We start from the raw sequence: 23,431 nt of genomic DNA, 5'->3' as shown, positions 1-23,431 counted from the left end.
TCATCGTCTAGCTCGGCATGCCTGGAGGTGGGGAGAGGTTAGTCCCAAAATATTGAGTCTCCCAAGATGCCCCAGCTTTAATTTGTGTTTGCTATGTTTTGGGATCATGGTGATTAGTGATGTTTGCTGAAGGCTCCAAAATAATTCCCCTTCTAGCCGTTTTTTCCTGAAATTTAGTCTTTCAGCCAAACAGTGTGGTCCTTACCCCATGTTTGTTAAAGAGGTTAAGAAAAATGTCATCCAACCCACAGCCAAGAAAGGAGCTCTGAGCAGCTGGTGGGAAGTCAGTTGGTCTTTTCCAACAGTCTAGAACAAACAGAGACTATACCCTATATGTACCGGGAACTACTGGCCCTGCTGCCCGAGGTGCCGTGGTCAGGCTCCAAGGGTAGAGGACGAGCCCCTGGGCCTCTATCCACCGTCCTCCCCTGTCTGCATCCTGGTCTCCATCACCCATTTCCTCTGCCACCTTGCTTTGCCAGCATGGCCTTGTCTTATTGCTTCAACTTCCTTTTGAAACAAACACTCTCTTAGATTTCAAAAACAAAAACAGCCAGTGAAAAATCTATACTCGAAAGTTTGTAAGGAAATTAAATGTTGTGTTGCTTTAAAGAATACAGAGTATTCTAATACCAGAGCAAGAAAAGAGGGAGAGGCAGATGTCTGTAGGCAACTCTTTAATTCATAAATGAGCATGATTGAATGTGAGCATTCACAGTGAGCATTTTCTGTGCAATTCTTATTATGCTGCATGCTTAGCAAATTCATTTTTCAAAGATAGTTCAAAGGCAAATGTCATTCTGCCCACACCCCCAAATCAGGTGTATACATTTACCAACAACTTCCAAATGAATAGAGTAGGCATTACTAAGGTCTTAGCAATCGCGGCTATAGGCAGGATTTCAATCAGTGTGTTTGACCTCAACAGCACTGGACACAGGGAGATTCATTTAAAAGTGGTGTGACTGAAGGCCATCATTTAATGGGCTACATCATGCAAGCACTTCAAATGTACCTATTTTTTTTTTTAAATTTTATTTATTTATTTATTTATTTATTTTTGACTGTGTTGGGTCTTCGTTTCTGTGTGAGGGCTTTCTCTAGTTGCGGCAAGTGGGGGCCACTCTTCAGCGCGGTGCGCGGGCCTCTCACTGTCGTGGCCTCTCTTGTTGCGGAGCACAGGCTCCAGACGCGCAGGCTCAGTAGTTGTGGCGCACGGGCTTAGTTGCTCCGCGGCATGTGGGATCCTCCCAGATCAGGGCTCGAACCCGTGTCCCCTGCATTGGCAGGCAGATTCTCAACCACTGCGCCACCAGGGAAGCCCCAAATGTACCTATTTTTAAAACGGGAGCTTTGCCAGTGAGACTCCAGACCTTGAGCTTACCCTTTAGAAGGTGTTTTCTTTTCTTTTCTTTTCTTTTTTTTTTTGGTTGCAAAACAAACATCTTTTTGCTGGAGTGCGCTGGTAGGGGGCCCAGGCCTCCGGGTGTTGGGCTGTCAATGGTGTGGGCACCGCCCGTCACTGGCGCGGGCTCTGGGAGATGAGTTTGGATGACCCCACGGTGCTCACCTGCAGGGTCCCTGCCAGGTCTGCTCTGTCGGCCTCCTGCTTTCATTCTGGCCAGCTCTCACCAGGCTAGGATGTTGTCTTTTCTGATTAAATTCCATATGGGCCTGCAGGTGATGACAGGGAAGAAGCCAGGTACAAGCGACCTTGACCTTCACTCGGGGGCTCTGGGCTTTTGGCCTCAAGAAAGAGTAGGAGACGTAATGGAAAGATCCTGGCTGGGATCTCAACTCTGCTTCATAATGGTGGTGTTTTCAAGGTTTGAAGAGCTGCCTGTTCCATTCTGTACATTTGAGGGAGCTTTGAAATTAACATCTGGGTTCAGCAATGTCCTCAGCAAGAGTCCCTTAGGGTCACTCCAGAGGCCAGACCTTGGCTGGCTGGATGCTATTTTGACATGAAACCCTCACATGCTTTGGGTAAGTTGGCCCGTGAGAGGAAAGTGGGGAAGGGGGAACGGGGGAAGGGCGCCCTCCTCTCAGCCTCATGAGCAGAGGCTGCACCCTGTTGGGCCGTGAGCCAGCCCAGCACATCATCCCTGGGCGGCATGAGGATGGCGCACCGATCTCAGGCCCATCCTACGACGCGGCCTCAGCGCCATGTGGATTCTTGAGTTACAAGCCTCTGCTTTTTAGGAATCCATCTGGTTCTGGAGAACTGATCACCATTGTGGTTATACCGCTGTGGAAAGACAGAAAAGAGACATGGTAACCACACTGGATGACTTCTCTGTTGCTCATTGTGGAAACAAGTTTGCACCAATTTCACCTCTCCCTATCAGAGATCAAAATGAAGTAAAAATTTGAGGTATAAAAAGCACCTGATCTGGAATCAGACCTGGACTTACATCTTCATCTCACCACTTAAATCTGTGCAAGCTTGGGCAGGTCACTTAACTTCTCTGGTTCTCCCATTTGCTCATTTGTCAAAGTAGATAGACTAGGGCCACAGGTTTCCCTGGACCCCGTGAGAACTGAGTGAGGTAATGTGTGTGTGACAGGCCTCATAAACTCTTACGAGTCACACGAAAGCCACGGGGTGGGTGGGTCTCATTTTTTTTTTTGGCTGAGTTGCTCAGCTTGTGGGATCTTAGTTCCCTGACCAGGGATTGAACCCGGGCCACGGCAGTGAAAGGGCCAAGTCCTAACCACTAGACCGCCTGGAAACTCCCAGGTGGGTCTCTCTCTCTCTCTCTTTTTTTTTTTAATAAGTTCAATTTTTTATTAATAATCTTGGAACAAATACATTAACAATTCCTTAGAGTTATATGGTATTTTTACAATTTTGAAAGAACTTTCACATACACCAATTAAACCCTCACAACATCCCTGTGAGGTAGGCAGGGTTGGTGTTATTTTCCTATTACTAGTGAGGAGAGCAAGGCTCATGGGTGAAGTAAGGTCACACAGTTGGTTAGCGATGGAGCCAGAACTGGAACCTAGTCCTTTGGACATGCCTCCCTGAGAACATTCAAGTAATGACGTCCTACGCTATATAATGAACATTTCTCTCCTACGATGATCAGATCTATTTTTATAAGTTTGGTATCACCTTTTCCTAATATCCAAAAACACTGAGTCACAGTTTTGATGAGACATTTCTTCCCTGTTACTGGACAATTTCTCTTTGATGTATCAAGCACCATCCTAAGATGCAACTTACTTGTGTTTTAAGTTTTGAGGATCCTTGGCTCTAAGTTCTAAATTACGATATAAAAATTTATTTTAGAAATTCTGCAAAAGTATTCCTATGTTGAATATGTCAAACTTACTTAAACAAAACCAACACCAGCCTGTTTACATTTTTGAAAGCTTTGCAGTCTTTCCCAATAAGATGTTTAGATGTGTATAAATGGAAAATAGGGAAAGGTGTTTAGCAACATTACTGGGAAGCCTATGCAGAGTGCACCTAAACGGAAGTCACATCACACTGATTTGTTTGTGTTGGCCTTCCAGAGGAAGAAAAACCATTAGAAAGCTTTCAGGTTTGATCCCATCTTATGTGTGACATCGTCAGCAAGAAGCTGGAAAAATCTGAACTATACCAATAGCGGGGTTTAAGCAGTAGTGATCAAAGCCTATGTACGTATGGTGAAAAGGAAGAAAACACTTGCACTTCAGTGGTTTTGCCTAGGTCCAGTGTAAGTGTACTTATCAAGGCAGATTTTAAGCTATAGCATCGTTTGTGTTAAATTTCCAAATGTGAAATATGGTGGCGTTATCAACTTGGAATGTAAGACTGAAACTGAATGTAACTGACCCCAAAGTACCTGCCAAAAGCAGAGTAATGCTCTTTGGGCATAAAAGGCAAGGGATAAAACACAACGGCTCTGGCGTGGAGACAAAAACAGCAAATGCAAACCTTCCGGTTAAAGTGAACCATAGACCATCAGGCATGTAAAGCAGGTTTTAAAAATATGAAAATGACACTGAGCTGTATTATCAGGAATTATATTCCTAAAGTTCTAGTTTTGGCCTTTTAAATTTAAGAGCAATAGGAAGAAACCTAAGCCTGTGGGGATGGCGTGGGGCAGAAAATGAATGGGATCTAGAAACGGGGGCTGAGGAGGTGGGAGGTTAGGGAACAGCAAGAAACAGCGTAGATATATTCCAAATGGATTTAGAATCCCTCTGAATACATCCTCTCCAAAAATAGTTGCTAAATTGAGAGATCTGGTCAAAAAAGTTGGTGACAATAAAAGTGACTCTTTTATCTTACAGAAGAAGTATTTAAGTATAGATTAGAAATCATGCTGTTAAAGATTAGTCCACTGATCAAGCTGTAGAAACTGAAACTTAAGTGCTGCTGTCAGATACATTGCAGAAAACTGCTTCCAAATATAGAATTACCGTAGCAGGACTCAACATTAAGGAAACCATTAAAAAACAAGCACTTAACTTTTTATAGTTGAAGCCTAACGAGGATACATTGGTACCCTTAAGAAATGTAACAGTTTAAGGTGAAATTGCAGCTACATTTAAGTTTTCGATCAAGAATGTTCTAGTTTGGTATACTGGGCTCAAAACGAACTACACGTTTGAAATGCGTAGAGACTACAGTATATTCCTTACATAGCATCATTTTCATCATCATCTTCGTGTTTTCTCTTCAGTGGGTTTGGTTCATTGGCCGTGCTCTGTGATAAAACCATGTTGGTGGTAATAAGAATATTTTGGGGCCCAATCATTGAAGGAATAAGCAGAACATTTTGAACTGTAGTTGTTGCAGGAACGATAGTAGGAGTGGTAGGTCTGCTACTAACAGCACCAACACTTAACCGTGGAACCAGTCTTCCTTGGTTAGGTCCCTTTTTAATTAAGGACTTTAGCCTGTAGTTCGGAGCTGTTAAACAATATCTGTCAGGTGGCAGTCTGGGTCCTGCATATGGCTTAATCGGTGGTAAAGGGGTTTGATTTTTCTGCCTTGTAATATCCAGTAAAACATCTCTAGGGGGAGGAGAGGTAAAAGACTGGTCAGCCCGACACTGGATTGCCAGTCTCACATGATCTGCATCAACATTAGGTTTCTTAGCATGGCTTGAATAAATTTTTGCATCATGCAGAATTGAAGTCATATATGGGAAAGCAAATTCCAACATTTGATTTTTAACCCTTTGTTCGTACTCCGTAATTCCCATATCCTTCAGGATCTGTGCCATCACCGAGGCATCTCTCGGAGCGTTCTTGGGAGGCGCCATCTTGCCCGACTGCACGTTATCTTGCTGCTCGTCATCCAGGGTCTCTTTTTTTTTAAATTAATTAACTAATTAATTAATTAATTAATTAATTATTTTTGGCTGTGTTGGGTCTTCGTTTCCGTGCGAGGGCTTTCTCTAGTTGCGGCGAGTGGGGGCCACTCTTCATCGTGGTGCGCGGGCCTCTCACTGTTGCGGCCTCTCTTGTTGCGGAGCACAGGCTCCAGACGCGCAGGCTCAGTAGTTGTGGCGCACGGGCCCAGCTGCTCCGCGGCATATGGGATCTTCCCGGACCAGGGCTCGAACCCGTGTTTCCTGCATTGGCAGGCAGATTCTCAACCACTGTGCCACCAGGGAAGCCCCAGGGTCTCTTTTTGAACCCAAATGTTGTTTCCTCAAAGGTTCAGACTCATCTGGAGGACCCATGGGTGTTCCCCGTCTTGTCCTCTGCCCACTCCTGTGCCTCACACAGAGGGGCGCCCAGCACAAAACTAGGACAGCAAAGAACTGCCCCCTGAAATCTCCACGGGCTGGGGGAGACCCACAGCTCTGCACAGACCCATCCCGAGGGCTGACCCAGCAAACAGGAGGGAGGCCTTCTCCCAGGTGGCTCCCGGTTACGGAGGGGCACCTGCAGGGCTGGCAGCCCACTCTCATCCTCATCCTCAGCCTCGTCCTCGTCAGCAGTTCAGCCCGTGTGGCTCCCTCACAGGGCACGGAAGGGGTCTGCTCCAGAAGCAGCGAGAAGCAGTGTCCTTGGCATGAACAGGTGCATCCTCTAGAGGGGGAGCAGGGTGGGACATCGTCCTGGCTGCCGAGTGGTACAGATGGGCCAGGGGCCGAGGGATGTCGCTTTATCTCCTTGTAGACCCTGCTTGGAATGGCCTTGGGAAGCCCGGCCAGAGGACAGTTACTTGTTATTAATATCCAGTTCTCAGAATACTTCTCCCTTTCCAACACATGTACATGCGCATTCTTGTTACTGACTGAAAATACTAGTTTTCCTGATAACTCACAGACATTGAAATGGCTATTTCTTAACTACCAGGACTGGAAAGGGATTGGGGTGGTTGCACGACCGAGGCCATTACAAAGCCCTCTGCGCACAGAGTGACTGACAAGCAAGAAGGTGGAGGGCGTTAGGAGGTGTGGGATTCTCCTCTATCTTAAAGAACTTGCAATCTGGCTGGGAAACTAAACACTAGACGTGAAAAGGCAATAGACACTCGTTTTGCAATTCAGAGAAAGTTGGCCCTACGGAGGAGGCAGTGCTGGAGCTACTCAGCTAACCGGATGCAAGCTGTCCCTACGGGGGAGGAGGGTACCCAGGGAGGAGGTACCCTACCCAGCTCACTGCTGCAGCTGCCCTGGGGAGAGGAAGAGGCGCAGTCTCCATCTCCTGTGCACAGAGGCACTGTTCCTGGCGTTTGAATAGATCTGCAGTGAGTTTTAATTTACTACCTTTTAAAAAAGTTGTCATTTGCCTGTTTCAAAGTAAACCTGCAGATTGGCTCATACGATGCCGGTGCAGCGTCTGTTTCTGAGACCACACCAGTTTCACGTATAGTCTTTCCTTTTCCTCGCCGGCTCCCTCACATTGCGGCAGAGAGGCCCGGATGAGCCACCTAGGATCATCTCTGTTCCCATCACACTTACGTCTCTTATTTAAGCATGTTAATTCTCCTAGCAGCTCCTTATCTGCCTCTTCAGTCCTCGGGATTCTGAAGGCGACGCCCATCAGCTCTCTCCTGACAGCTGTCTCAGCACCCCAAACAGCTCGAGAGGCGCCCCTCTCTTCCTCGAATCCGTTTGCTTTCTTTTCCATCAGGACTTCTTGTTGGATCATGATTTAACGTCCAGATTCCCCTGCCTACCTCCCTGCCCAAGACTCCACTTCAGGTTGTTAGCGTTGGGTATTATGTGAGTCTGATGTTTTGGGGTAATAAATATGCAGAGGGAACAGGCAGCTTGATTTCTCCTGAGCAGGTGTCTTCCACTTCTGCATCTGTTCTTCTAGGGTTGTAGGTAGGTCACCGAACACAGACTACCTGTGTGAGCGACGAGAGGCACACGGAAGAGCCGGACCATCAACCACCCGCCCCTTCCTTGGGATGCCTTCCCCTCATCCCACCCAGGTCAGGGTACCGGCCCCCCAGGGCCTGGCTGCACTTGTTCCCAAGAAGCTGTGGTTGGTTTCCCTTGGAAGCAGTCCTTCCCTTGATTGTTGTCTGGGGCTTTCCCCCTCTCTGTGTGTGTGCTGTTCACAGTCAGACATTTCAGAGAACCGTTTGCTGAGTTCCACGGGCCCACCCTCACCCGCCAGCCCGCTCAGCCGTCCCATCGCTGCGCCTTCGCTGCCGGGATCGTCTCAGCCTCCTGCGCTGCTCCAGGCCGTGACCGCCAAGAATGGAAAAGGGAAAAATGAGTTTCTTAGAGTGGAACCCAAAGCTCGGTAGCCGGATGACATCCCTATAATTGAAGTATTTATGTGTCTAAATATTTCAGCAGCGTCCGCGAATAAACAGGCCGTGCACAGAAGTGGATCTATCACACCCGGGCAGATGCCGGCGCGGCGGGCGCACACCCGCAACCGTGCCCACTGTTCTTGGAACACGGGAAGGGTTTTCTCTCCTTGAGTCCCCATTAATTTAAATCAAAACTAAAGTGCACTGTGGCTCTCTTCTGCTGGAGACACTTTCCACTTCACACGTTGTCAACCTCATTTACCTTGTTGCTGCTCAGCGGTGGTCACCTCCGTGGAAACGCAGACCCCGCACAGCGGCGGCCCTCCTCGGCGGCCCCTTCTCCCCCCTCCCTCTCTCCCTCCCCCTCCCCTCTCGCCCTCCTCCTCCCCCGCCCCTCTCCCCTCCCCCGACCCCCCTCTCCTCCCCCCCCACCTCCCCGAGGCCACTCCCTGTGCAGAAGCCCTGGTGCAGGTGTGTGGCCTGAGGAAACAGTTCACCTGGCATCACTGCTGGACTCAGTGAAGTCTCTCAGAGAGGGTCTCTCTCTCCTTGGGGTGTTTGCAAGGACTCAGATGTTGGGAAGGAACTGAAACGACAGTTTCATGGAGCATTCCCCGGAAGGCGGAAGGCAGAGGCAAGGGCCGGTCTTCAAACAAAACAAAGGGGAAGAGGCGGTGATGATCTGCCAATGAGGGTGAGCTGATAGCTGTGGGCCAAATTCGGGCCGAATTCTATTCTAACAGGCAGGGACTTGCTGTCAGCACTAAACAAAGTGTCTGAAGATATCATTTTAAAATGCAGATTTCTGGCTTCTCTGAAGTATGGGTCCCTCTGCCCTGCTGGCTTGACTTTTCCTCGTGGAAATGAGGGGGCTGGCCTTCAATGGGCCTGACTTCCCCACACGCTGTCCCCTGCCCCCAGCTGACGCCCTTCACTCAGTTGTGGACTTGACCTGTCCCTCTGGGCTTTCAAAGCTTTGGGCTCCTGCCCCGAATTTGGTAACGCTGGGCCCACCACCTGCCTGCTGCCTTTGTACAGAATCTAGAGGAAAAGCTTGCACACAGCACACACGTGATTCAAGCCCATTTCATGGCACACCTGAAAGTTAGATGTGGCCTTTGAATACTTCTCATAATGAATAATTCCCTGACAATAGCTTCCAAACATGAGACAACCAGCTTTAGAAAGGAATCTAGGTTTTCTTCATAAAGTCAAGTAGCACACCAAAAGCGGAATTCATTGACCTCAGCGCGCATGTATTGATCCCCCGTTCTGGGGTGGGCCCTGTGGGCTTCTGCCCACTTCTCTCACCAGAAGGCGAGCTCCATGGGTCAGGAACTGCGTCTCCTCGACTGCCCCACCTCAAAGCCTGAGCCAGGTGATTGACACAGACGTTTGAACACTAGTGGATGAGAAGACAAGGGAGACGTGGCAGGGGCTCTGTCAGGAGGGCATCCAGCCGCTGTGGGAAGAGCAGAGGGGATTTCTTCCAGCCACGTGGAGAGAAAATGGGGCAGGGAGGAGGGCTCAGTGTGTGCAAAGGCCAGGAGGCTGGAGAAAGCAGGGCACGTACGGAGAACAGAGAAGGAAAGGGGCTGGTTGCAATAAAGAGAAAAGAGACTGCAGGGTCCGGCAGGGGCCACGTCACTGTGGCCTTGCACACTCCTCCAGGGAGTTTGGAACGGTTGTCAGAGGAAGATGACAGGTCAAGGGAAGAAGGAGACAACTAACCCAAAGTCCAGGAGTTTTAACAAGAGGGGGAAGAAGCAACGGTGGAGAAGCAGCAACAGAGAGGAAAGAAGACCTCATTTCAGTGTCCCCCTGGCGGAATGGGCATCCCCTCTGGAGAAGGTGCGGGCAGCCAGCCTCTGGGGGACTCAGGCTGCACTTAAGATTGGACGGTGGAGTCAGACAGACCTGGATTTAAATTCCAGCTCTGATGCTTGTCTGATCTTGGGAAAAATCCTTCATGACTCTGGGCCCTGGTTTCCTTATTTGGAAAATAATGCTAACTTTGCATGGGGTTGTGAGGGCTGTATAAGATGATGTATGTAAACCTGACAGTGGTGATAAGAAACAAATAAATGATAGCCATTACTTACTTTGGAGTCCCTTACCTGCAATGACCTACCTGGAAGACAGAAGCTTCTCAAGGCCTTTCTCTTCCTTGGACTCAGCAAGCCCACCCGACCAGACAGGAAACCTGGGTCCAGGGCATCCTTCCAAACATGGCTTTTATAGACTAGGATGGAAATACATGAAAGCAAAGAATTAGTTTGTAGGGCTGCTGCAACAAAGTCCCACAAACTGGATGGCTAAAAAAACCAGAAATATGTATTGTCTCAGTTTTGGAGGCTAGAAGTCAGAGACCAAGTTCTGCAGGGTTGGTTCCTTCTGTGAGGAAGACCCTCTTCAGGCCTCTCAGCTTCGGTGGTTGGTGGCATCCCTGGTGTTCCTGGGTTTGTGGAAGCCTCACCCCGATCTCTGCCCTCATTATCACAGGGTGTTCATTCTCCCTGTGTGTGTGATGGAACAGCAAATGTGATGGATAAAGCTTTAAAAGGCATCCCTTCTTTTTCTTGACAAATGAAGACTGTCACTTGGTTTGCTGTCTTCTTCTCCACCCTGGTTCTGTCATATACCTGGATGCTCCCAGGGTACACTCGATGGCCTGGGCCCTGGCATTTTGACCGTCATAGTTCCAGTGACCCCTCCCCCACGTCATCATGACCACTCGATGACACGGTGTCATTGCAACATCAATAGTATACACGTCCCTCTCTCCAGCTCAATCTGCTTCTCCCAGTTTAGTGAAACTCCGTACTGTACCCATTTCCGCCTCCCTCCAGCCCCTGGCAACCGCCATCCTGCTTTGTGTCTCTCAGAATTTGACTACCCAAGGTCCCTCATATAAATGGAATCTTACAGTCTTTGTCTTTTTGTGGCCCAGCTTATTTTGTTTAGCATTGTGTCCTCAAAGTTCACCACCTTGCAGCATGTGTTAGAATTTCCTTCCTCTTCAAGGCTGAATAATATTCCGTAGTGTGTATATACCATATTTCATTTATCCGTTCATCCTCTGACGTATGCTTGGACTGCTTCCACCCTTTTGCTATTGCAAATACTGCTTCTATGAATACGATGCACAAACACCTTTTCAGGACCCTACTTTTAATTCTTTGGGGTTTCTGCTCAGAAGTAGAATTGTTGGATCGTATGGTCATTTTATTTTTCATTTGTTGAGGAATCTCTATAGAGGCGTCACCTTTTTACATTCCTACTGACAGTGCAGAAGGGTTCCAATGTCTCTACATCTTTGCCAACACTTTTTATTTTCTGTTATATATATACTACATATATATATATAGTAGCCATCCTAATGGGTGGGAGGTGGTATCTCATTGTGGCTTTTATTTGCATTTCCTTAATGGTTATGATATTGAGCATCTTTTCATGTGCTTGATGGTTACGTGTACATCTTCTTTGGAGAAGCGTCTATTCGAGTCCTTTGCCCAGTTATAGCATTCTCTTAGCAGCATTTGATGGGACCGGTCTTGTCCTTTCAGTCTTCCCATTGGCTCCCTTGACACCAGATGCTTCTATAATACTTCCCCCATGCCTCTGGCTCTTTTCAGTCTGTTTTCCTAGCTCATCCTCCTCTACCCAACTTCTGCGTCTCATGCTGCCTCACAGGTTTTTCTCTGAGGTCTCCTTTCCCTCGTGCTCCACTCTTGCAGGGAGATCTTATCCCTGCTCATGACTGTTGCCAACTCGAAGCACCGTTTGTATGGTGGTGACCCTTAAATTTAAATTTCTGAATCAGCAGTTTCTATGAATTCCAGATGCATGTCGTCTAGTGGCCCACGTGACATTTCCACTCGCATATCTTAAGGGTACTTCATCACGTTCCAGACTGAACCCGTGCTCTGCCCCCAGACTCCTTCTTCCTCCTGGATTTTCTGCTTTGGTAAAAGGAACCATTATCTATCTGGTCCCCAGAAACCTCACAATTAAGACATCTTTACCTTCCTCCCTTCCTCTTGAGTCTTGAGGATTTCAGCTTCTAAATACATTAAAAAACCCCCATGTGGATGTCACTTTCATCTCCTTCCATCCATCCTCGTTGCCACCACGTGTGTCTAACTCTTACTGTGGTCCTCGAAGTCCACCCCAACATTGACTTTTATTTTATGTGCTACATGAGTAGTGGTCTCTTTACAATGTGCATTGGATTGTCTCTGTCCAGTCCTTAAAATCCTTTATGGGCTCCCTGTGTTCTAACAGTAACATTCAGTGACTCCCACCTACCACAGGATGGGAGTGAAAGGGGAGCAGAGGAGTGCGGGGGGCTGAGCTTCAGGGACACCCCCCCCCCCAAGGAAGATCTGAAGAATGGGAAGACCCAGGAGAAATCAAGGCCAGGAAGGCAGGGGCAAGACCAGGAAAGGGGAGAAAATGGAAGCTGGGGGAAACGCACGTGAAGAAAAAGATGACGGCCTTGTCAGATGATGCTGAAGTGTGCAGAGAAGGGAGGGCTGGACGATGCTTGGAGTGAGTTGAGGAAAGAACATGAGGCAAGGAAGTGGAGACCGTTCCTTTGAGCTTTTCTGAAAAGCAGAATTAGAGGGAGTGTTCGCTTGCTAGGACTGTTGTAACGAAGTACCGCAAACTGGGGGGCTTAGACAACAGCCACCTGATTCCTCACAGCTCTGGAGGCCAGAGGTCTGAGATCAACGTGTCAGCAGGTGTCGGCAGGGTGGGTTCCTTCTGCGGCTTCTCCCCTCAGCTTGTGGACGGCCGCCCTCTCCCTGTGTCCTCAGAGAGGCTTCCCTCTATGCCCAGTTCCCTCCTAGCGGGACACGGCCACATGGGACTGGGGCCCATCCTAATGGCCTCATTTAACTTAATCACCCTTTAGAGGCCCTGTCTCCAAATATGGCCACATTCTGGGGTCTAGAACTCCAGCATATGAGTCTGGGGGGCGGGGAGGGGGAAAATTCAGCCCCTAACAGATGGGGAGTGAGATCCCGGGGCATTTGCCACCTCTAAGCTCCTTCTACATCAATTCTGGGGCTGACTTGGCTTTTTCCTGCCTAAGTTACTCTCTTCTCTTTTCCTAGTTTCCCCCTTGTCCCCCCTCCATTAGGTCAGTAAAGACGTCGGCTCTTTAGACAACACCTCTCTGCTCTTTCAAGCTGAGGGTCTCTCCCCGCAGTGACACTCCTTGTTTTTGTCAGTTTCCTGCAGTCATTTACTTTTGTTTTTTTAATTGTTTGAAAATTTTTATTGGAGTAAAGTTGATTTTCAATTGTGTGTTAGTTTCAGGTGTACAGCAAAGTGAATCAGTTATACGTATACATATACATATATCCACTTTTTAAAGATTCTTTTCCCATATAGGTTGTTACAGTGTACTGAGTAGAGTTCCCTGTGCTATGCAGTAGGTCCTTGTCAGTTATCTGTTATATATAGTAGTATGTATACGTCAATCCCAATCTCCCTATTTATCCCCCCCTTCCCCCCCGCCCCCCCGCGGTAACCATAAGTTTGTTTTCTACGTCTGTGTGCCATTATTTACTTCTGTTTCTTTGAGCGGAGTCTCTCTTTACAGACTGTGAACTTGACTGTCAGACTCTTATGTGTTCTGCTCACTATTACATCCCGAGGCTAATACCATGTGCCAAGTCTAGGGCTTGGCACATGGTACGTGCTGCATAAATATTTGTTACATAAATGATTGATTGAAGGAAAAAAACCAACGTGTTCCCGGGTAAAAATTTACTTTCATTTTGCATATTTCTAAAAGTATATTCCAGAGGTTCAGTGACTCATGCAAACAAACAGAGCAAGGCACGTTTAGGCTAGAGATCAAGACCACCGATCACAGGAGCTGAGATGGATGGCACCTTTGGTAACTTGCTGTCGATTACTCGGTGTTCATTACCCCACAATCCAACACCTGCGCGTTGAGCCAGGCACCAGCTTCTCCACTCTTTACGTATTTGAAAGGGGTTATCGTGTAAATTTCCCTCTTTTCCAACATGTTCTATAAATTCACACTAAAATACTTTAACTGCAAGAAAGTTACCTCTTTGAGGTTGTGTATTCTGTTTAGTTTTCTTGAAATGCTCCTTCTATCAAGACGTTTGGAGGAAGACCCCGAATTCCTTAGCAACACTATGACATCGGCCCCCCGCTCTCTGCTGCTGGCCCACGCTAGTCTCTCCTGACCTCAGGGCCTTGAACTTGCTAGCTCCGCCTAGGATGCTCCTCTCCCAGCTCTCAGCCCTTCTGGTCGTATGTGAAATGCCCCCTCTGCTGAGGGGCCTTCTTTGCCTTACATATGTAAGGGAGCAGCCTCACCACTGTTCTTTGCTACGTGGAGCATCGATCTTTAACTTTCCCTGGTCACCTATCACAGTCTGTATGTAGATCACTCCTGTCTTTGCCAGCTTTTCAGCCATTCTGTCTGCTGGAATGAGAGCCGCACAAGGACAGGGCCGTTATTCTCAGGACGTCTTGAGTCCTCAGAATCCAGAAAGACACATGGCACAAAGCCTTGTATGATACGTATTTGTTCGAGGGATAAAAACATTTTTAGGCGGGCATTTGATTCCATTACAAGAATTTAAAGAACTGAAGAATTAGATTAACTTGTAGAAAACAAGAGCAAAAGCAAAACAGGCTTTCACTTTTAAATGGAGCAAGTTTTAGGTGAATATAGACATTTTATGAAAATGAGACCTAAGCGTTTAGGATTAAAAGTCTCCTGGTGTGGAGAGAGGCCAGACCATGCTTCACCGTGGTGCCACCAGCGGGCTGGGCATCCCCGAAGCCATGGGATGAACACGACACGTGCCGTGGACTGAACTGTGTGCCTCCCAAGTTCAGATGTTGAAGCCCCACCTCCTCATGTGATGTCTTTGAAGACTCGGGCTTTGGGAGGTGATTAGGTTTAGATGAGGCCACGGGGGCGATGGGATTCGTGTCCTTGTAAGTAAGAAGAGGCCAGAGAGCTTGTCTTTTCGCTCTCCACCATGTGAAGACACAAGAAGGAGTTGGCCCTTCAGGCCAGGAAGGGACGCTCACCAGGACCCAACCTTGCTGGCACCCAGATCTTCGACTTTCAACCTCAGAACTGTGAGAAATAAGTGTTTGTTACTTAAACTGCCCAGTCTATGGAATTCTTATGGTAGCCTGAGCTGACTAATACAATATGTCTCGTGAAGGTGGTAGTTGTACGTGCTGATAATTCCTTAAAGACAAGAAAGTGTGTGCACCGCCAGCTATACCAGGGCCCCAGGGCCCCCCATGGGCCCCCGTGGCTCAGTGTCTGCTTGGTCAATCAAAATCAGATAAACAACAAGGTCCTACTGTATAACACAGGGAACTATATTCAATATCGTATAATAAGCCTTGATGGAAAAAATATGAAAAAGAATATATACATATATGTGTAACTGAATCACTTTGCTGTACAGCAGAAATTAACACATTGTAAATCAACTATACTTCAATAAGATAAATTAAAAAAAAAAAGTCAAATCAAGTCTAAAAGAGCAAAGAAAAGTAATCAGGATGCTTCCCCAGTATCTCAAGGAAACAGCAAAAGGAGAAACACAATCCTATTTCACCATAAAGATAAAAAAAGATCCTCTCTCCCCACCTCTGGTCACTCCCAGTATTCTCCATGTGGGCAGCTGTGCCCCTGTGTTTTACCTGCTCCCACTCCCTGAAACCTAATTTATCTACTCTCACAGAGTGAGTCAGGTTTTGTGCTTCGAGTCCACGGATGAGCCTGAATAAGAGTTTATCAGCTCCCTCAGGCAGCAGCATTTCTCAGCTTCTAGGACCTTACATGCCTCTACCTTTCCAGTGGCAAGCTCCAACTGTGACTCAAAACTCCCTTTGTCTCTGGGTCATGTCCTGGCATGTTCTGTGATTTTCTCAAGCTTAAAGTAGAAATCAGGCTATTGAATCAGCTTCAGAACTGGCTTGATGTCAAGTCCCGAAGCAGCTACCCCACACCCGAGGGACCTGGTAGGTAGATCTGTCAGGGCCTCGAGCGAGTCCAAGAGTGTTTGACGTCACTGCCACTTTGGGTGCGTGTGGAGAATAACATTTGCTTGCAGCATTGCGAGGAAGGGTTTAGACTCTTTGTTAAGTGAACTTACGTTCTATCACACACATCTGTTACAGCGCGTGACACATTGAGTCTTATTCAGCATATTTTCCTTCTAATTGAAAAACGAATCTCTCTGTGGTCTCTGCCACGTTTGTGGTAGACATGACTAGTTTCCAACAATAATTCCAGTTTCCTTCCCCTTTTCAGAAGCAGGAAGACTACCTTCAGCCCCTTGGAAGTTGGGTGGCAGAACCAGTGTGTGACTCGCCATGTTTTCTCCCCCTGGCTTGACGGACCCTGAAGGCTTGTGCTGTAACGCGTGGGCCACGGATTGAAGAAACCTGGATTCTGTGCCACTTCCTGTAGGAGAGTCAACCACCATCAGAATCCATCAGACTTTGTGAGTAAAGATTAAGGTTTTGTTGGGCACTGAAAATTTGGTGCCATTTGCTGCAAAGCGTAACCGAAGCTCTGCTGATTGATAGACTGTCCTTCCAATGTTCGGATGTTTTCTGAGGAGCAGCATGCTTTGAATTCATCCACTTCTGCTCCTTTCCATCATTCATCCAATAATCTTGTGCTGGTAAAGCTTGTGAGTCAAAACATACTCTTGGTCAGGTATAGGGTAACAAATGGAAAACAAAGCATAGCAACGGACTCCAACTTGGCTTTCGAATGTCAAGCCTAGAAAATAATGTGGAAAATATTACCCAAGCGTAACTGGGAACCTTGTGGCCAATGTTTTCTCATTATCAGCTGAAATAAAAAAAGAACTTAAAGTAATTCAAGTATTTCACTTTACTTATCAAGAAAATATCCGGGAGAGGGGTAATATCGGGGAGAGGGGTAGGTAGAGAGAGTAGATTCTCAATGTACAGGAAAAAACCTCAAATTTATTTCTGCCATTTCTGCCACTGTTAATATCCTCCACGCGGAGCAACTGCTCCCTGAAACTCTTGTCTCTCTTTGTTTTTCATCTTCAGTCCCTCAAAATTCTGTACCATCTGATACTTGCCGACGCAGTGCTTCACCGCAGTGGACGGATACTTTTTTCCTCTGCCTTCCTGGTTTTTTTAAAAAGTCCTTTTCATCTGCCAGCTGTTATTTGCCTATCCAATTGAAAAAGGAAAAGGCTACACATACTCACATACATTAATAACTTCTCTTTCTGTTGTATATTTACACAAGTATCAAATTACTATGCAAAATTAGCATGACTTCATTAGCTAGAATAAGAAAAATCAAACTTTGGACAGACCATGGTAGTTTAGAACTTGGGTCTGTGAGTCTCCTTACCCCCAGATTTTTTGTTTGCTAGCAGTGTGAACTGGGCAGCAAATTATGAATAGTAGTAAATATTCATGTTGACTTTCTGAATACTAGTAAATGCATTTGTAAAGAAAAATTAATAATACCACCCACTCCACAGGATTATTATGAGATTTTAATGAGACAGACGACCCATGTCGAGGACCCAGGACAGTATTTGGCACGTAGTAAGATCTCTGTAAATATTAACTCTCTTCTTCCTCCTTTACCTCCTCCCTCTCCTCTTGAAGCCCAGCCCACTGTATTTTATTATCCTCTGTCATTTGAGAAGCATGCAAGTATACTAATTCACCCATTCTTATGATAGCTTATTATAGGGTTTATAACATTCCTTTTACAGATAAGATCATGGAGGAAGAAAGGAAGAGAGACAAAGGGGAAAGAGGAATGAAGTGCTCGGGGATCAATTTCTCTCATTTCAATTTTAATTTGAGTTGAGGGGGTAAACTAGCTTCCGGCCTCCACTTCCCTTGAGAAGTCCAGTTAACAAATCTTTTCGATATTTCCAGGCCACTTAGTTGGAAGGCACTTAGTTGGAAGGTCTGTGTTCCCTTAAGGATCAACATGAAACAATCTGGCAAGATAAAATCGGTGTGGTCCAGCCATCCCACTGAATTTGATTGATGGAATCTGAAAATGTCCAAACATTCTTCTTACGTACACGAGATGACTAGTGTATTAGTTTGTTCCAGCTGTCATAACGAAAGACCACAGATTGGGTGGCTAAAACAACAGACATTTATTTTCTCACACTTCTGGAGGCTGGAAGTCCAAGATCAAGGTGCCAGCGGGGCTGGTTTCCCCTGAGGCCTCTCTCCTTGGCCGTCCTCTTGCTGCCTCTCCACATGCTCATCCCTCTGTGCACGGTGTCTGCTGTCTCTCTCTGTCTGTATCTTAATTGCCTCTTTTTATAAGAGCAGCAGTCATATTAGATGAGTGCCCACCTTAAAGGCCTCATATTAACTTAATCACCTCTTTAAAGACTCCATCTCCATTCTGAATAACTGGGGGTTAGGGCTTCAACGTATGAATTTTGGGAGAATACCATTTAGCCCATAACAACTGTAAGGTACAAATATACTTTGTCAGCTTATTCATGTCTGAACATTTAGATGTGCAAGGAAATTCATTGTTTTTAATACAAAAGGCTCTGCGGAAGTTGAATACCACTGGTCTGAACTTAAGTCACATCCTACGGAATTGAAAATCACTGTCGATGTGCTGTGTGCTGTCTTAGGAAACTGTGGAAAGTGAAGCTCATTGTTCATTTTGGTTACGACTTAGTGATGAGCCAATGACATATTACTAGTTCATGAAGTCAACTCAGGAAGTTGAACCTGTGATGAATTTTTTTTTTTTCTGAGTTGACTTTTGTAAGCATGACTTGAGAGAGAAACTAATAATGCTTACAGGAGAAAAAACACCATTCTCTGAACCCAGTTTGAGGAAGGGGAACCAGTACAGTGTTTAAGGGGGAAATGTTTTAGTCTACAGCATATCTACATAATAATATGTCCAAGGATTGTTTGACATCATCTTTGTAAGAACCTAATGGATATTTTTAAAGAATCCCCAAGCTATTTTATTCCTGTAGAGCACTATTTCACAGTGATATCGGCTATTTTGTGTTGGATATTTCCTTCTCCTACTTTCCTCTTTGAAAGCAAAAACTAGAACCCTGGGAGCTCAAGTGGTTATGAAAAGCAGAGGGTCCCAGGTGTGATAGCCAAGGTTGAGTGGGAACATGGCTTCCTTTATTCCTCTTTCAGCAGGTTGGAACTAGAATGAAGGCCGAGGTGTGGATAATAATGTAGTTCTCTTTCTCCTGATCTGATAATCTCACGTGCATGGGAAGATCTTCAGTTTTAGAGTTCAGCACGTTCTTGTAATGTGGTGAAAGTGGCTGGGATGAAAGGTGGCTGGAGCATGTGACTAGGAAGTAGGAAAGTAAGGAGAAGTTCAGCTCTCCCACTAAGCAGAAGGCATGGGTGAACCCAGCTGAGGGCATAGCTGACTGCACATCTTTGGTTATTCTTGGACCCCGGAAGGAACAGTTTGAACTCTTGGCCATTTAAGATGATGATTTCTTCAGACTAAATTCTTACAGTCATTTAGTAATGTTGAAAGTCCAGTTTTGGGGGGTTTACTGATATTTTTGTAATGATCTTATAATAACTAGCTTGAGGGAAAGTAAAGGACTCCAGAAATAATACTCACCTTCAATGATTCTTCATAAGATTTATCCTAGTTGGCAACCCCTACTCTGTGACTCTATGGCTCCAGCCTCCCCCTTCTTTCCTCCTGATACCTGGTGGGTCTCCCTCTGTCGACAGCTTCAGTTACTATCTGGGCAAAGGAAACAGGGGCCCTTTCTCCTGACTTCTGAGTTCCTCAGTGTCATTCAGTCTAACCCTTGGAGTATTGGTTTGCTTAAATGGGATCATCTGTCTCCAGTGCATGATTAATATTGAAGGCCTGAAAGTTCTCCTAGATGATGTTTAAGGCATCACTTAGCTCTAAACTTTCTAAAATCCAGCGCCTCATCTCCATAATGCACTTCTCTATTTTATCCTGCAATGGGAATATAACTCTTTCATCAAGAAAGCTTCAACGTTCTTTGACTATTTCTTGGGCTTCTCTGTATCTCATATGCTACCAAATGCTGCCCGCATTGTTTTCTATAACATATTTCCTTGTTTTCTGGCAATGAAAGCTTTATGACATTTCCAAAATAAGTAAGTCTCCAGTATCTGAGTAGGCAAAGCATTTGGCAAGTCCCAATATGTTAGAGAGTTTGTGAAGTCTATTCTAAATTTTTCCTTGTTTCTCTTTTACCCTATACTAGGTGAGAAATGATTTCTGCCATCCTTTCATCATTTGTCTTCTTTCTTGGGCCCCCTGAGGCTTGCGGCCAGACATGAAGGAGGGAGTCTCTCTGAATGATAGCCTGTAGACTGTCAGCGTTTCCCTGGGAGGGGCTGAATTCCCTTTGCAATCCAAACAAGCAAACCAGAATAAAATCTCTGCAATGTTTCTGGCCTATAAACAGCATGCCTTCCTTGGTTCGCTTCCTGACACCTCCCCAGGCTGTTTGGGTTTTTTGCAAACATCCTCGTTGGCTTCAGGAAGGGTGGGATACAATTGTTTAGTTGTTCAAGCAGTTCTGAAGTCTCTCTCATCAGCCAGGCGTTCCTTAAGGAAGTAGGGCCAGAACAGGCACTCTGGAGGGAGCAAGGCATAGAGCATAAGGGAGATGGAAGAAAAGCTGAAATCTTGCACCAAAGTGCAGATCTGGAAAGGTTTGGTAAAAGCAACTGCACTTCATTCCTAACAGGCTTGTTTGTGTTCAGCCATTAAGAGCCTGTGATCCACTCTGCTTCTCCCTGTTTAGCTCAGGCTAGAATATTGTACTAGCCACTTTACCAGCTTGCCGTAAGTGCAGCACTTCGAGGGGTAAACGGCCAGGTCTTTCTCCATCAGAGGGTGTGAGCAGACCCTTGGTTTAGATCCTTCTCTGTGGCTGCGTGGTGTCAAGAGCCGGGCTGACGTGAGAGCGTATCATGTACGGACAAGAGCACGTGAACAAGCGTACGAAAAGCAACGGCTCCTTTTTCTCCTTTCCTTCTTAAAAGGAAGAGCAAGGGATGAAGCCTAAATGGATCGTCTTTCTGTTCTTCGTCCTCCTTCTGACGAGAACAGCTGTGACATTACGAATGACAAAGAAGCAGCAATTTGCAGGGGCACTGGGCCAAATCATGGGAATCCAGTCCCTAATTTATGCGTGGAATAAATATACGTGACTTTGGGGACGAGTCTTGGAACCATTGCAGATTTGCACGTGGTAGCTGTGTGTATCTGTGAAGCACTGCATTTCCACCACGTTTAGCTCTGCCATTGCTCAGACGATCCTGAGCGGAAGCCCACTGGGCTTGCGCGGTTGTTATAGACACGCATGAGTTTCTGGACAGCTGACGTCTCAATTTTAAACCTTTCTTTATTGATACTAAATTTGTAAACCACAAGTGTATGAACCCGTAAGTGCGTACTTTGCTATTTTTTCAATGTTTCAGTATATTTCTTGAGTGGTTTTCATGTAGTATGCCCACTGCTATATATACAGTAATGTTTAGCAAAACTTATTCAATATATTTCCATGAGTTTGTAGTGAAAGTGCCTTTAACAATTCAGGGGTCCTAGGGATCTAAACGGTAGCGTAGAAAATAACTTAGAATGGCTGCAACATGGGACGAGCAGATTGTAAACATTCTTTTCTTAGTCTCTAAGCTCCTCTGAAGTAGGTGTCATTGTTTATCAGTTAAGTTCTGGTCCAGTGGTTCCTCTGACTCACACTGTAACCTGGGAAGTCTTTGTTTTTCTACCACTTGTATCTGAGGATGATATTCTTCAAGTGGAAGTTGTCAGGTAAGTGGTGTCAGACAATTCTCCCAGGGGCCCAGCAAGCTCTGAACCTAATATGTAAGCTAGGTGCCTTTACTAAGGTAAATACTGATTGCCCCCGACTAGGACTGAACAGTAGATCCTTATGCTGTATTGTGTTTCAACACTGGTCACTTTAGCCTCCCCCAGTGGAACTAACCATCAGTTTTTTAATGTTTAAATGGCATTAGGATGGTACTTGTCTATTGATCATGGGCCAGAGTCCATGGTGAAGGTGGTTGGATTTCCAGCATTTGGCACACTGTGACATAGATTGGTTTCCTGAGTCTCAGAGCTATTTAGAGATTCCAGATAGTACCAGGGAGAGCCTCACAGGGGAATCTTCTCTAGTCCTTGGTGATGAGTGGGACAATGAGAGAGTAGGCTCTGGGCCCAGCTAAGTGTTATTTTCTCAGAGGCAACCAGAGGGTGCATAGCAGGGCCCTTAAATTCCTCTAGGATTTGGGATGGTAGAAGAAACAATGATCACAGAATCAAATGGAGTCTTCTGAGGACATACATGATTTAGGGTTTGGGACCTTTCAATCTTAGTCATACTGACTGTGGCCTTCTTGTAGGTGTGTTTTCTATTAGCTTCTCACCATAATTAGTAATATAGCCTATGAAATGGAGCTCGAAAGCTAAGGATGATGTCAGCTTCTGATGATTTATAAACGTTTTAATATTGTACTTGCATGAACCTTATCCTGACCAGTTTCATTGCTTTGCTTTTGGTTAGAATATGAATATAAAGTGATGGCCACATCCACCTATGATTTCTGTTCTTGTCAAGTTTGGTTTGCAAGATTCATTGCTGTGTAGGTAATTATGTATATATTTTATCATTTCGTTACCTTTTTTTTTTTTTTTTGATGGCCACTTTTAAAATTCTAAGTTTCCAGAGGACAGGAGAATCTTTGCCATCTAGGTTAATTCAATTAACATTTAAAAAATCTTCCTCAAGACAATGTAGTGGAAAGAACCCAGGAAATGGAGTCAGTACTCTTGGCTTCGTGTCCCAACTCTGTCACTATGTGACCTTCAGTGGGTCACTTGATCTCACGGGCTCTCAATTTTCCATCAATAAGCTGAGGAGAAAAACAGTGTTCACTCCTTCAGAAAGTCATGATAATCAAGTGAGATACTGATACAAAAGCACTTTATAAACCCTAATATCAATAATTATTATTTAATATCAGTAATATTAATGTAGATTTTATTTAAAATGTTTTCTAAACTTAAGGGTGTTTTAAGGTTAATGCTTATTTCTAGATTTTTGCTTATGTAACTATGTATAACACATGTTCTTGGTTAGGAAATAGTTCTATCCCATGCTGTCTTGACAGCTCTGAGAATTACAAAAAAAAAAAAAAAAAAAAAATAGACTGGTAAAGAAACTCCACTCTTATTTTTACCGTAATGATTTTTTTTTTCTGTTCATTGTTTCAATTATTTGTATAATTCTGTGTAAACCAAAGTGGGGTAACCTGAGCTGTTGATATCTTTCCAATAATTTAATTTCATGTTAAAAAATCTCATTTTGCAGATTGGGTCTCCTGCTTCTGGCAATATATCAGAATAGATAATTTGAAGAAACATTTGATGTAAAAAATTAGATCCTGGATATATGACAATAACCTTAACTTTTGATGTAACCCTGAACTCACTAGCACTCAATCTTTATTCGGATATAAATAAGATTAAATAAGATTGAAAAAACTGAAAGAAAAGGGATCTAAGACTATAGGAGAGAGCAGTGAATAATAAACAAATGTTTGGGAGGTGAACTTGAGATCAGATGCTTAGATCACCAC

General features: G+C 45.4%; 1 pseudogene across 1 annotated transcript; it reads right to left on the bottom strand.

Annotated features, from left to right (window-relative positions):
* Window positions 1–2,244: 2,244 nt before the first annotated feature.
* On the bottom strand, window positions 2,245–5,294 carry LOC309667307 (transcription initiation factor TFIID subunit 9B pseudogene; annotated as a pseudogene). Its single transcript has one exon. The product of its transcript is annotated as a transcription initiation factor TFIID subunit 9B pseudogene (transcript).
* Between the last annotated feature and the right edge of the window lie 18,137 nt (window positions 5,295–23,431).

The sequence above is a fragment of the Balaenoptera physalus genome (assembly GCF_965194825.1).
Source record: "Balaenoptera physalus genome assembly, chromosome: 9".
Taxonomy (NCBI): domain Eukaryota; kingdom Metazoa; phylum Chordata; class Mammalia; order Artiodactyla; family Balaenopteridae; genus Balaenoptera; species Balaenoptera physalus.
This window is presented reverse-complemented; position numbering and strand designations above follow the sequence as displayed.